This window comes from Arachis stenosperma, chromosome 4 (genome assembly GCF_014773155.1).
Source record: "Arachis stenosperma cultivar V10309 chromosome 4, arast.V10309.gnm1.PFL2, whole genome shotgun sequence".
Lineage (NCBI taxonomy): Eukaryota > Viridiplantae > Streptophyta > Magnoliopsida > Fabales > Fabaceae > Arachis > Arachis stenosperma.
Window position 1 is genome coordinate 62,252,638 of NC_080380.1, and position 14,822 is coordinate 62,267,459.

The 14,822-nt window shown below is 38.4% G+C and overlaps 1 non-coding gene across 1 annotated transcript; it reads left to right on the forward strand.

Moving 5' to 3' along the window:
• The first annotated feature begins 2,014 nt into the window (after window positions 1–2,014).
• Window positions 2,015–2,123, forward strand: LOC130977281 (small nucleolar RNA R71). The gene has a single exon (XR_009084981.1). It is a non-coding gene; the product is annotated as a small nucleolar RNA R71 (small nucleolar RNA).
• The last annotated feature ends 12,699 nt before the right edge of the window (window positions 2,124–14,822 follow it).

Below are 14,822 nucleotides of genomic sequence, written 5' to 3' on the forward strand. Positions count from 1 at the left end.
TGCTTAGAGCTTGCTGATGGCTGCCCAACACCAAACTCAGAATTGATGTTTTGGGGCTCTGTAAAGCTCTGTACTGAAAGAGAGGGTTGGAACACTAGTTGTTGCACCATTCTCTCTTTTTTATCAGAGGGAGAACTGGGATTAGACATCTTGAACAAGATGTAGTCCTCTCCTAGTTGGAAAACTATTTCTCCCTTTGCCACATTAATCATGGCTTTTGCAGTAGCTAGGAAAGGTCTTCCAAGTATGATAGAGTCATGCTCATCCTCTCCCATGTCCAAGACTATGAAGTTTGCAGGGATGTAGTGGTTTTCAACCTTTACCAAGACATCCTCTACTAAGCCATATGGATTCTTCAATGACTTGTCTGCCATCTCCAGCGAGATATATGCAGCTTGTACCTCAAGGATTCCCAACTTCTCCATTACAGAGAGTGGCATGAGGTTTATACTTGACTGTAGGTCACACAGAGCCTTTTCAAAGGTCGTGGTGCCTATGTTGCAAAGAATCAGGAAGCATCCAGGATCTGGAAGCTTCTAAGGTAACTTCTGCTGAACCAAAGCATTGAGTTCTTTGGAAACCAATTGAGGTTCTTTCTCCAAAGAATTTGTACCAAATAACATGACATTCAGCTTCATAAGAGCTCCTAGGTACCAAGCAACTTGCTCTTCCCTAGTGTCTTCATCCTCATCAGAGGATGAATGTACATCAGAACCTATGCATTGCAGAAGTGCATGCAAAGGAACCTCTATGGTCTCTATGTGAGCCTTGACTTCCTTTAGTTCTTGGATAGGGGTTTCTTGAGTGAGTATTGAGTACTCAGTGGGTGTTCTTTTACTGGCGTTCGACGCCAGCTCTGATAACTCTTTGGGCGTTGAACGCCCATGCTGTATACCCTTATTGGCGTTAAATGAAAGTTTCCTTACCTTTTTGGGCGTTGAACTCCCAGGAGGGATGTCCTAATGCCAACTTCCCTGTCTGGTAGGGCGTTGAACACCCAGTGAGGGTTCCTCACTGGCATTCAACGTCAGAGTTCCTGCTTATTTGGTCATTGAACGCCCAGCCAGTATTTCTTGGCTGGCGATCAATGCCAGCTCTGCTGCCAGGATGGACGTTGAATGCCAAGAGAGAGCATCCTCACTGGCATTCAGTGCCAGGCTCTTAGGCATTTTGGGAGTTGAACCTCCAGTGAGATCTTCCTCATTGGCATTTAATGCCTTCCCAGTCTCTCCAGATTTTGCTTCTGCCTCAATCGTGATAGCCATGCACTCTTCTCTTAGGTTTACTTCAATGTTACTAGGAAGAGTGTCAAGAAGGGTCTCAGGGATCCTCTTGCTTAGTTGACCAACCTGTACCTCCAAATTTCTGATGGAGGACATTGTTTTACTTATGAAACTATGAGTGGTCTTGGAGAGGCTGGAGACTAGAATGCTTAAGTCAGAAAGACTCTGCTTAGGGGTCTCCATATTCCCTTAAGAAGATGGGAATGGTGGTCTGTTGTTGAATATATTCTAGTTCATTCCACCTTGATTGTTATTGAAACCTTGCTGAGGTTTCTGTTGATCCTTCCATGAATGGTTATGATGATTCCTCTATGAAGGGTTGTAGGTGTTTCCATAGGATTCTCCTATGTAATTCACCTCCTCCATGGTGGGTTGATCAGGATCATAAGTTTCTACTTCAGAAGATGCTTCCTGATTGCTGCCAGTTGCAGCTTGCATTCCAGTCAAATGCTGAGAGATCATATTGACCTGTTAGGTTAAGATCTTGTTCTGAGCCAATATCGCATTCAGAGTATCAACTTCAAGAACTCCTTTCTTCAGAGAGACCCTATTGTTTACAGGGTTCCTCTCAGAGGTGTACATGAATTGGTCGTTTGCAACCATCTCAATGAGTTCTCTGGCTTTTGCAAGCAATTTCTTCAAGTAGAGTGATCCACATGCAGAGCTGTCCAATGATATTTTGGACATCTCAAACAGACCATCATAGAAAATTCCTACGATAGACCATTTTTAGAGCATGTCATGAGGACACCTCCTCATCAGTTGCTTGTATCTTTCCCAAGCTTCATTGAGGAATTCACCTTCTCTTTGTCTGAAGGTTTAAACTTTAACTCTGATTTTACTCATCCTTTGAGGGGGAAAGAATTTAGCTAGAAAAGAATTAACCATCTTTTCCCAAGATTCGAGGCTCTCTCTAGGTTGAGAATCCAACCATATCTTAGCTTTGTCTCTTACAGCAAAGGGAAAGAGCATAAGTTTATAGACCTCAGGATTTACTCCATTGGTCTTAATAGTATCACAGATTTGCAAGAATTCAGCTAAGAACTGATGTGGATCTTCCATTGGAAGTCCATGGAACATGCAATTCTGTTGTTAGCTCCAATGGCAGGTACAGAGATACTTCTGCCATAAAAGTCAAAGGTAGGCATGGTAAAGTCACCAATAACTTCGGCAATGTCTTCCTCTCCTTGTTCAAAGCTTTCTAAATGGTTTCTTCTGTAGTGTTGTGCTTTAACTTGTTGTAAGCTCCTCCTTAAAGTCCTTTCAGGTTCAGGATCAAGATTAAAGAGAGGTTCTTTATCCCTGTTCCTGGTCATAAACAAGAAAAGGAAAAACCAAGAACAGAAGAGAATGGGAGCTTTATGTTCAAGAACAGAGGACTCCCTGTGAGATGTGAAGAAAGAAGAAGATAGAAAAGTGACGATGGAAGAGGAGAGAGGAGAATAATTCGAATAAATAGAAGTAGAGAGGAGAAGAATTAGAAATAAAAGAGATAAATAAGAATTATAATATTTTTGTTTTATTTTATTTATTTATTCAATTAGAAAATTAAGGTTAATTAATTAAAAGGAATTGAAACTTAGTTAATAAATTTCGAAAATAAAAGAGAAAGAAGAAGAAAAGATTTTTCGAAAATTATGAGAGAGAAGAATTAGTTAGGAAGTTTTGAAAAAGAAGAGAGAGAAGATGAGTAATTAATTAAGAAAGATTTGAAAATAAGATAAGATAAAAGGTTAGAAAAGATTTAAATTTAAAAATCTGAAATTAGAAAAGATAAAATAAGAAACTGAAAATATTTGAAGTAGAGATTTTAAAAATATTTGAATTTTGAAATTTAAAACTAAGATAAGAGAAGATAAAAAATTTGAAATTAAAATCTGAAATTTTTTTGTATTTTTCGAAAATTTAATTAAAATAAAGATAGAAAAGATTTTTTTATTTTTGAATTTAATGAGAAAAGAGATAAACAACAAAAAGATACCAAACTTAAAATTTTTAGATCTAAAGGGACCTAGTTTGCGAAAATTTGAAGAAAAAACACAAAGGGATACCAAACTTAAAAAATTGTTGATCAAAACAAAAAGAAAAACAAGAACACTTTGAAGATCAAGAAGAACACCAAGAACAAAACTCAAAAAATTCAAAGAACACAAGAACATGTAAAAGACACCAAACTTAAAAATTTTAAAAACCAAAAACAAGATTTTTGAAAATTATAAAAGAAAAACATAAGAAGATTCCAAACTTAAAGATTGGCACAAGATTTAAACAAAGAAACTAATTTTGAAAAATTTTTAGAAAGAAAGACTTAAATAAATCGAAAAATGTAACAAGAACGAAAACAAAATACTCACACCAAGAACAAAGATTAAACAAAGAAAAGAAAAATATTTTTCAACAAGTTTTTGATTTTTTTCGAAAAAACAAGAAAAATAAAATAAAATAAAAGACTCTAACAAAATATAAGATAATACCTGATCTAGGGAACAAGATAATCCGTCAGTTGTCCAAACTCGAACATTCCCCGGCAATGGCGCCAAAAACTTGGTGTGCGAATGCCCACGCTTCGTACAACTGAACCAGCAAGTGCACTGGGTCGTTCAAGTAATACCTGAGCGAGTCAGGATCGATCCAACGAGGATTGTGGTTTTAAGCAAGCTATGGTTATGTTGCAGGTCTTAGTCAGGTGGATAGAAAAATTGGTTTGAATGTTTGATATAGTAAAAGGAATAAAGAAAAGGGTATAAAATACTTTGTGAATTGGAATGTGAACAGTGATAAGAAATTGGTTAAGGTTTGGAGATGCTTTATCCTTCTGGATTAACTCTGGTCTTACTGTCTCCTTCAATTGTGAATGATTTCTTCAATGGCAGGCTGTATGTGATCAATGCCTTTCCTGAGAGGTCGTCAATGCTCCTCCAGATCTAAACACCAGGGTTAGTGCGCATCCAGTCTCCTTAATGATCCTACTCGAAACGCCACAAACAAGGTCGGATCCTCCGGATCAGAAAATGCTGCGCCTTTAGATTCTAGCCTCTACCATAGAAACCCTAATCTCCCCGTAGATCGGCTGAACTGGTGTCTTGAGAAGTCCCCAACGAAGTAGTGGATTAGACGTCTAAGAGATGTATAATCAAGCTGGCGGTTCATGCTTTCCAGTCACGTATTCACACGAACCTAAGAAGATACGGGTGGTTGTCAAGCACACGGTCTTAGTATGAAAAATGGAGATGATTGTCACGGATCATTCCATTCATCATGTTGAAAAATGAATATACATCTTAGAATTAATTCAAACACGGATTGAAGAGAAACAGTAATATTTTTATTAATTCATATAACTCAGTAGGACTCCTCCCCTCAACCTAGGAGGTTTATAAACTCATAATGATAGAAAAAATAATGAGAAACAAAAATATGGCATACCTCCCTCAATGAGAGGTGTAAAAATTCTTTAAATACTAAGCTAATGACTAAGGATTACATAAGAAATGGTAAAACAGTCTTTTAGTGGTAAAATCCAGTTTTGGGGCCCACTTGGCGAGTGTTTGGGCTGAGCTTTGATGCGATCAATGTGCTATGAGGCCTCTAGACCGTTGAATGCTAGCTAGGGGGTCCTCGTTGAGCATTTGAATGCCTGGTATCCTCCTTTCGGCGCTGGACGCCTGGAACGGGGCAGAAGGCTGGCGTTGGGTGCCATTTTTTGACCTTGTAATCTGAAACAAAGTATGGAGTATTAACATTGATGGAAAGCTTTAGAAGTCAGCTTTCTATATCGGTTAAAAACGCTCCATTTGGACTTTTGTAGCTCCAGAAAAGCTCTTCTGAGTGCAATGAGGTCATATCCGGACAGCATCTGCAGTGCTTTCTTTGTCTCTGAATCATACTTTTGCTAACTTTTGCTCTAGTTCCTCAATTTTTGCCAGAAAATACCTAAAATTACACAGAAACACAAAAACTCATAGTAGAATCCAAAAATGTGAATTTAACACTAAAATCTATAAAAACTTAATAGAAATTAAACAAAACATGCTAAAAACTATATGAAAATGATGCCAAAAAGCGTATAAAATATCTGCTCATCACTCATGCAAATTCACATCATAAGTTTGTATTAGTTTTGGTTGCTTGAGGAAAATCAACAATTCAAGTTTGGTGTTGTGATGCGTGAGCATCTTTCTTATCTTTTCCTAGTGAATTTGCATTCAAATGTGTTAAGTTTAATCAAGATTTAAGTAATTTTGAGCCACTATAAATGCTACTTTGAGTCTTGTGCAATTCGATTTATTTGAAGTAGCATTTGGATGGATTTGATAGGGTTTGTGTAGAAGTAAAGGAAGAAAGTGGATGATATTGTCAACCCTGAGCTCCTTGTACTCCAACGTAAATAACTTGAGCTACAGAGGTCTAATTGACATGGTTTTAGTGACATTGTAAAGCTAACTTCAAGAGCTTTCTAACGATATATAATAGTATATACTTTTTTTCCTGGAAGCATGGCCTTGGTGGCACCTAACTTGGGATTCTCCAAATTAGGTGCTAGATGAAGAATGCTCCCAAATCCATATGCCTTGAATCCCAAATTAGGCGCCAAATGAAGCACAAGCACACCAAATCATACTGTCATAGTGGCACCTAACATGGCTCAGCCTATGTTAGGTGCCACTCCTAAAGAATGGAATGGTCCCCATGCCCCCAATGCACTTGCCAGTTCAGATGTTGATATTCTCAAATTCTGCACCAATTTGCAGTCGTGTTACCATCAAATTCGAGTGAAGGATTCAGATATAGCTAAGATTGCCTTTCAAACTAGGTACGGTCTTTATGAGTATATAGTTATCTCATTCGGACTAACTAATGCTCTTGCTGTATTCATTGATTATATGAATCGCATTTTTCGTCCATATCTAGATTAGTTTGTTTTAGTCTTCATAGATGATATCCTCGTTGATAAACCCCATTTGTAGTGTTTATATTGTGTTGAATTTAGAGGATTTTTATCAACTTTTCTCACATTTATTCAATGAAATAGCATGGTTTTGTGATTCTCCCTAAATTTGTGCTTGAGTGTGAAAATATGCTTTTAGGCCTTTAATTTGTTAGTTTTAAATTCCCTTTGATTCCACTAGATGCCTTGATGTGGTTGTTAGTTAATTCAGGTTGAAAAGGCAAGGAATGGATCAAAGGATTGAAGAGAAAAGTATGCAAAATGGAGAACACATAGAAAACCAAGGATTTGGGGTGCACACATCGACGCACACGCGTGACATACGCGCACGCGTAGGAGATGAAGTCTCATGGCGACGCGTACGCGTGGAAAGCAAAATGCCAAGCGACGCGTACGCGTCGTTTCTCGCACGTGACTTTATTAAAGTGAAAATGCTGGGGGGAATTTCTGAGCTTCCCAGGCCCAATCCAACTCATTTCTAATGCAATTGAACCTAAGGATTGAAGGGAGATGTACCAAGTAGTCATAGTGTAGAGTTTTCATCATGCTTTAGTTAGTTTCTAGAGAGAGAAGCTCTCTCTTCTCTATAGAATTAGGTTAGGATTAGGTTAATCTCTCTTAGATCTAGGTTTAATTCCATATTTTCATCTTGTTTTCTTTACAATTACTTGTTGTAGTGTTTTGATTTTCCTTTCTTCCCTTGTTAATTTCTCATTTGGGTTATGTTTATGTCATGAATACTCTTGATTTCTTTTAATTCAATTTGAGGTATTTCATGTTAATCTTGCTTTCTTTAGTTCTTATTGTTGATTATTTGTAGTGGGTAGTAATAGATTTTATTAATTCTTGCAATTTACCATGCTTTATTTTTATGCCTTCCAAGTATTTAACAAAATACTTGGAAGGATGTTAGAGTAGATTTTTCTCCTCTTGGCTTGTGTTAGGTAATTGGAGACACTGGAGTTGTCAAACTCTTTTGTTGATTAACAATTGAAAGTTGCTAGTTGACTTGAATGCCACTAAAGCTAGTCTTTCATTATGATTTGTCTAGGACATGTGGTCTCAAGTTGATATCCACTTGACTTTCCTTCATAGTTAGAGGTTAACTAAGTGGAGCAATGGACAATTCTTGTCACAATTGATGATGACAATAAGGATAGGACTTCTAGTTCTTATCCTTTGCCAAGAGCTTTCTTAGTTGTTAGTTTAATTCTTTTGCCATTTCTTTTTCATGTCCCTTATTAAAAACTCCAAAATATACAACCCATAACCAATAACAAGAACACTTCCCTGCAATTCCTTGAGACCCGAGGTTTAAATACTTCATTTTATTTTTATTGGGGTTTGTTCTTGTGACAACCAAATTTTTTATTGAAGGAATTGTTTGTTGGTGTAGAACTATACTTGCAACGAGATTTCATTTGTGAAATTCTAGAACACACATACAATTTCCATTCATCAAAATGGCGCCGTTGCCGGGGAGTTGCAATTGTGTGCCTTGTTATTGGTTATTGTACATATGTTGATATTGTATATATCTTGATTTTTGGTTGTTTTGCTAGTTTAGGATTTGGTTTTCCTTGTTTCTTATTAGTTTTTCTTTTCCTTTTATCTTCTTACTATGAATTCTCACCCCTTTGGCTATGAGTTTGGCTCAAATTATGTTGTAGGAAATGTGAATTTCAATAACAACATGCATCAAGGATGGAACAATCAAAGATAGGAAGAGCCTCAAGGAATTCATCACTCCTCTTGGCAACAACCTCCGGGTACTTATAGGTATAATCCTCATCCTAATGCATATCAATTCAATGGCTATGATGAATTTCCTTGTGATAATCAACAACCACCATCATATGCCTATAAACCTCATCCTCAACATGATCCTCAACCATACTCACAAGCCCCTTTTAACCAAACATCTTCCTATGGTCCATATTCATCATATAACCAATCACCCCTACCTTGTCCTTGTGACCATTATGAGCGAAAACCTTTAGAAACACCACAATCCCATCACGATTATTACTAAGAACCACCTCAATACACACAATCTCCATACCCTTACCAAGTAGAACCACCTTCCTATTATGGATCCTTTCTCCTAAATGATGAACCCTCCTATCCACCCCGAAGCCCTAATAGATGATTCTCTTACCTTGCTACTTCAAGGGCAAGAGGATATGCAAAGGAATGCACTAGAATATATGACTATCTTGACCAAGGTAGTGCACACTTTGGCCTTCCAACACTCATGCACTCAAAGTACTTCCATGGCCACATGTGAAGGATCAAAAGAAGAGCATAGCATGAAGGAGAGATTGGAAAATCTGGTAGAGAAGGAGGAGTTGGATTTCGTGTTAGAGCAATTGGAGGAAGCCAAAATTGTTGAAGAAGAGGATGAAGTGGTTTAAGATTTATGAGATGCGGAACCACCATGGGAGTCTGATGAGCGGATATTTTATACGCTTTTTTGGTGTATTTTCATATAGTTTTTAGTAGGATTTAGCCACTTTTTAGTATATTTTTATTATTTTTTATGCAAAAATCATATTTCTAGACTTTACTATGAGTTTGTGTGTTTTTCTGTGATTTCAGGTATTTTCTGGCTGAAATTGAGGGACCTGAGCAAAAATCTGATTCAGAGGCTGAAGAAGGACTGCAGATGCTGTTGGATTCTGACCTTCCTACACTCGAAGTGGATTTTCTGGAGCTACAGAACTCCAAATGGCGCTCTCCCAATTGCGTTGGAAAGTAGACATCCAGGGCTTTCCAGCAGTATATAATAGTTCATACTTTGAGCGAGTTTTAATGACGTAAATTGGCGTCAAAATGCCAGCTCTCTTCCCTTTTCTGGCGTCAAAATGCCAGAGCTAGCATAAAAGTTTGAGTTAAACGCCCAAACTGGTACCAAAGCTGGCGGTTAACTCCAGGAACAGCCTATGCATGTGAAAGCTTCAATGCTCAGCCCAAGCACACACCAAGTGGGCCCAAGAAGTGGATTTATGCACTACCTATCTTAGTTTACTCATTTTTTGTAAACCTAGGTTACTAGTTGAGTATAAAAACTACCTTTAGAGATTTATTTTTGTACCTCATGACATTTTACATCTGACTTTGTATCTTCTACGGCATGAGTCTCTAAACCCCATGGTTGGGGGTGAGGAGCTCTGTTGTGTCTCGATGGATTAATGCAATTACCACTTTTTTCTATTCAATCACGCTTGCTTCCGTTCTAACATATTCATTTGCACTTAAACATGATGAATGTGATGATCCGTGACACTCATCACCATTCTCAACTTATGAATACGTGCCTGGCAACCACCTCCGTTCTATCTTAGATTGAATATGTATCTCTTAGCCGCTATTTCGAAAGATCGGAGTCTTTGTGGTATAAGCTAGGATTAAAGACAGCCATTCCTGGGATCTGGAAAGTCTAAACCTTGTCTGTGGTATTCCGAGTAAGATCTTGGAAGGGATGACTGTGACGAGCTTCAAACTCGCGAGTTTTGGGCGTAGTGACAGATGCAAAAGGATCACTGGATTCTATTCCGACATGATCAAGAACCAACAGATGATTAGTCGTGCGGTGACAGCGCACATGGACCATTTTCACTGAGAGGATGAGAAGTAGCCATTGACAATGGTGACACCCTACACACAGCTTGCCATGGAAGGAGCCTTGCGTTCGTGAATAAGAAGACAGTAGGAAAGCAGAGATTCAGATGACAGAGCATCTCCAAAACTCCAACATGTTCTCCATTTTTGAATCACAAGTACCTTTTATTTCATGCTCTTTTATTTTATTGCACACAAAAACCTTTTCATTGATAATCTCCTGACTAAGAGTTACAAGGTGACCATAGCTTGCTTCAAGCTGACAATCTCTGTGGGATCGACCCTTACTCACGTAAGGTATTACTTGGACGACCCAGTGCACTTGCTGGTTAGTTGTGCGGAATTACAAGTGTGATTGCAATTTCGTGCACCAAGTTTTTGGCTCCGTTGCTGGGGATTGTTCGAGTTTGGACAACTAACGGTCCATCTTGTTGCTTAGATTAGGAAAATTTTGTCTTTTGGGTCAGAGTCTTTTATTTTCTTTTCAAAAATTTTTCAAAAAAATTATTATTTTTCTTTTAGATTTTTCTGTTTAAGTCTAGTTGCATGTTTTAAGTTTGGTGTTTTCTTGTTAGTTTTTATTTAAATTCCAAAAATTTATTTTTAGTTTTCTAAAAATTTTAAGTTTGGTGTTCTTTTTATGTTCCTGAGTCTTTCTTGTGTTTTGATCTTAAAATTTTTAAGTTTGGTGTTTCTTGGTGTTTTTTCTCAAATTTTCAAAAGTTTTGCATTAAATTAGTCATCAATTTTCAAAATCAAATCTTTTTTAAATTGTTTTTCAATCATATCTTTTCAATCATATCTTTTTTTTTTACTTTCCAATTTTATTATTATTATTATTTCGAAAAAAAAAAGTATATATATAAATATAATAAAATAAATAAAATAAATCCACATCATCTCCCTTTCTCTATCATGGACCTAAGTGGAAATAAACAGTCCAGAAAGACTTTGGGGTCATATGCTAACCCCGCTACTGCTTCATATGGGAATAGTATCTATATACCTTCCATCGGAGTCAGTAGTTTTAAGTTGAATTCTCAGCTCATTATCATGGTGCAGCAAAATTGTCAGTATTTCGGTCTTTTACAGGAAGAACCTACTGAGTTTCTGGCACAGTTCTTACAAATTACTGACACAGTACATGATAAGGAAGTAAACCAGGATGTCTACAGATTATTACTGTTTCCATTTGCTATAAAAGACCAAGCTAATAGGTGGTTAAATAAGGACATGGAAATAGCTGTCAAATATTTCCCTCCCAAGAGGATGACACAGCTAAGGTTGGACATCCAAGGCTTTAAACAAGAGGATAATGAATCCCTTTACAACGCCTGGGAGAGGTACAGAGAGATGCTGAGAAAATGTCCTTCTGAAATATTTTCAAAATGGGTGCAGTTAGACATCTTCTACTATGGGCTTACAGAAAAAGCTCAGATATCTCTAGACCACTCAGCTGGTGGATTGATGAGCGGATAATTTGTACGCTTTTTGGCATTGTTTTTAGTATGTTTCTAGTAGGATTTAGTTGATTTTTAGTATATTTTTATTAGTTTTTAGTTAAAATTCACTTTTCTGGACTTTACTATGAGTTTGTGTGTTTTTCTGTGATTTCAGGTATTTTCTGGCTAAAATTGAGGGACCTGAGCAAAAATCTGATTCAGAGACTAAAAAGGACTGCAGATGCTGTTGGACTCTGACCTCCCTGCACTCGAAGTGGATTTTCTGGCGCTACAGAAGCCCAATTGGCGCGCTCTCAATGGCGTTGGAAAGTAGACATCCTAGGCTTTCCAGCAATGTATAATAGTCCATACTTTGCCCGAGATTTGATGGCCCAAACCGGCGTTCCAAATCAGCTCAAGAATGCCCGGCGTTAAACGCCGGAACTGGCACAAGAATCGGAGTTAAATGCCCAAACTGGCACAAAAGCTGGCGTTTAACTCCAAGAGAAGTCTCTACACGAAAATTCTTCAATGCTCAGCCCAAGCACACACCAAGTGGGCCCGGAAGTGGATTTTTCCGTCATTTACTCATTTCTATAAACCTTAGGCTACTAGTTCTTTATAAATAAGACCTTTGCAATTGTATTTTCATCTTGGTAGCTATCTTTGAGTAGTTTTATGCTATCTTAGATCATTGGGAGGCTGGCCATTCGGCCATGCCTAGACCTTGTTCTTATGTATTTTCAACGGTGGAGTTTCTACACACCATAGATTAAGGTGTGGAGCTCTGCTGTACCTCGAGTATTAATGCAATTACTATTGTTCTTCTATTCAATTCAGCTTGTTCTTATTCCAAGATATTCATTCGCACTCAAGAACTTGATGAATGTGATGATTATGTGACGCTCATCATCATTCTCACTTATGAACGCGTGCCTGACAACCACTCCCGTTCTACAAGCAAACAAGGCTTCAATGTTTATCTCTTGGATTCTTTAATCGGAATCTTCGTGGTATAAGCTAGAATTGATGGCGGCATTCAAGAGAATCCGGAAGGTCTAAACCTTGTCTGTGGTATTCTAAGTAGGATTCAATGATTGAATGACTGTGACGAGCTTCAAACTCCTGAAGGCTGGGCGTTAGTGACAGACGCAAAAGAATCACTGGATTCTATTCCGACATGATCGAGAACCGACAGCTGAATAGCCGTGCCGTGACAGGGTGCGTTGAACATTTTCACTGAGAGGACGGGACTGTAGCCATTGACAACGGTGATGCCCAACATACGACTTGCCATGGAAAGGAGTAAGAAGGATTGGATGAAGACAGTAGGAAAGCAGAGAGACGGAAGGGACAAAGCATCTCCATACGCTTATCTGAAATTCTCACCAATGAATTACATAAGTATCTCTATCTTTATCTTTATGCTTTATTCATATATCATCCATAACCATTTGAGTCTGCCTGACTAAGATTTACAAGGTGACCATAGCTTGCTTCATACCAACAATATCCATGGGATCGACCCTTACTCGTGTAAGGTTTATTACTTGGATGACCCAGTGCACTTGCTGGTTAGTTGTGCGAAGTTGTGTTTATGCCATGGTATTGAGCACCAAGTTTTTGGATTCATTACCGGGGATTATTCGAGTTGTGAAAAGTAGTGATCACAATTTCGTGCACCATGGATCTATACACATGAGAAAGACAATTGAAGAGGCTCAAGAGCTTATAGATACTATTGCTAGAAATCAGCATCTGTACTTGAGCAGTGATTCCTCCATCAAGGAAGAGGCTAAAGCAGTATCTACTGACCTTAGTCCTCCAGAAAAAGCTGCTGAACTCAACCAGCAATTACTTGTTCTGACAAAATAGTTAGCAGAATTTAAAAAAATGTTACAGGATACTCGGGATGCTAATAAGAATATGGAAGCACAACTTGACCAGACATGACAACAGTTATCTAAACAAATAACAGAAGAATGTCAAGCTGTTCAATTAAGGAGTGGAAAAACATTAAATACATCAACTCAAAGCAGCAGAAATCCCAGGGAAGAACAGCTGACAGAGGATGAATAGAATATTACCCAAAATACCTCTAAGGACAGTAAGAGCCCAGAGAGGAATGATTCTGACGTCCAAACGCCAGAAAAGGGTGACAAATTGGCGTTAAATGCCCAGTGGACGCCCAGTTCTGGCGTTTAAACGCCAGATAAGGGTGAAAAGTTGGCGTTAAATGCCAATTCCATGTTCAACTCTGGTGTTCAAATGCCAGAACAGGATAGGAATCTGGCGTTAAATCCCAATCCAGCACCCAATCTTGGCGTTCAAACACCAGTAAGGGATCAGACACCCACACGTGCTGATAATAACTCCCTCAAGAAGGCGTCTCAGCCTGCTTCTGTAGGAAATAAACCTGCAACAACCAAGGTTGAAGAATATAAAGCCAAAATATCTTATCCTCAGAAACTCTGCCAAGCGGAACAGGATAAGCAATTTGCTCGCTTTGCAGACTATCTCAGGACTCTTGAAATAAAGATTCCATTTGCAAAAGCACTTGAGCAAATACCCTCTTATGCTAAGTTCATGAAAGAAATCTTAAGATATAAGAAGGATTAGAGAGAAACTAAAAAAGTTTTTCTCACTGAGGAATGCAGTGCAGTCATTCTAAAAAGCTTACCGGAGAAGCTTAAGGATCCCGGAAGCTTTATGATACCATGCATATTGGAGGGAATTTGCACCAAGACAGCTCTATGTGATCTTGGGGCAAGTATCAACCTAATACCTGCATCCACTATCAGGAAGCTTGGTTTGACCGAAGAGATCAAACCAACCCGGATCTGTCCTCAACTTGCTGATGGCTCCATTAAATACCCATCAGGCATAATCGAGGACATGATTATAAAGGTTAGGCCATTTGCCTTTCCCACTGACTTTGTAGTGCTGAAAATGGAGGAGTACAAGAGTGCAACTCTCATTCTAGGAAGACCTTTCCTAGCAACTGGACGCACCCTCATTGATGTCCAAAAGGGGGAAGTGACCCTGAGAGTCAATGAGGATGAGTTTAAGTTGAATGCTGTCAAAGCTATGCAGTATCCAGACACACCAAAAGACTGCATGAAAGTGGATCTTATTGACACTCTGGTAGAAGAAGTCAATATGACTGAAAGTCTCGAATAAGAGCTAAAGGACACATTTAAAGATGTTCAGCCTGATCTGGAAGGGCCAGAGGAACTAGAAAAACCTCTGAAAACTCCTCAATTAGAGGAAAAGTCCCCCAAACCAGAGCTCAAACCACTGCCACCATCCTTGAAATATGCATTTCTAGGAGAAGACAACACTTTTCCTGTAATCATAAGCTCTACCTTAAAGCCACAGAAAGAGGAACCGCTGATTCACGTGCTAAAGACACACAAGACAGCTCTTGGGTGGTTCATAAGTGATCTTAAGGGCATTAGCCCAGCCAGATGCATGCACAAGATTCTCTTGGAGGATAATGCTAAGCTAGTGGTTCAACCACAAAGGAGG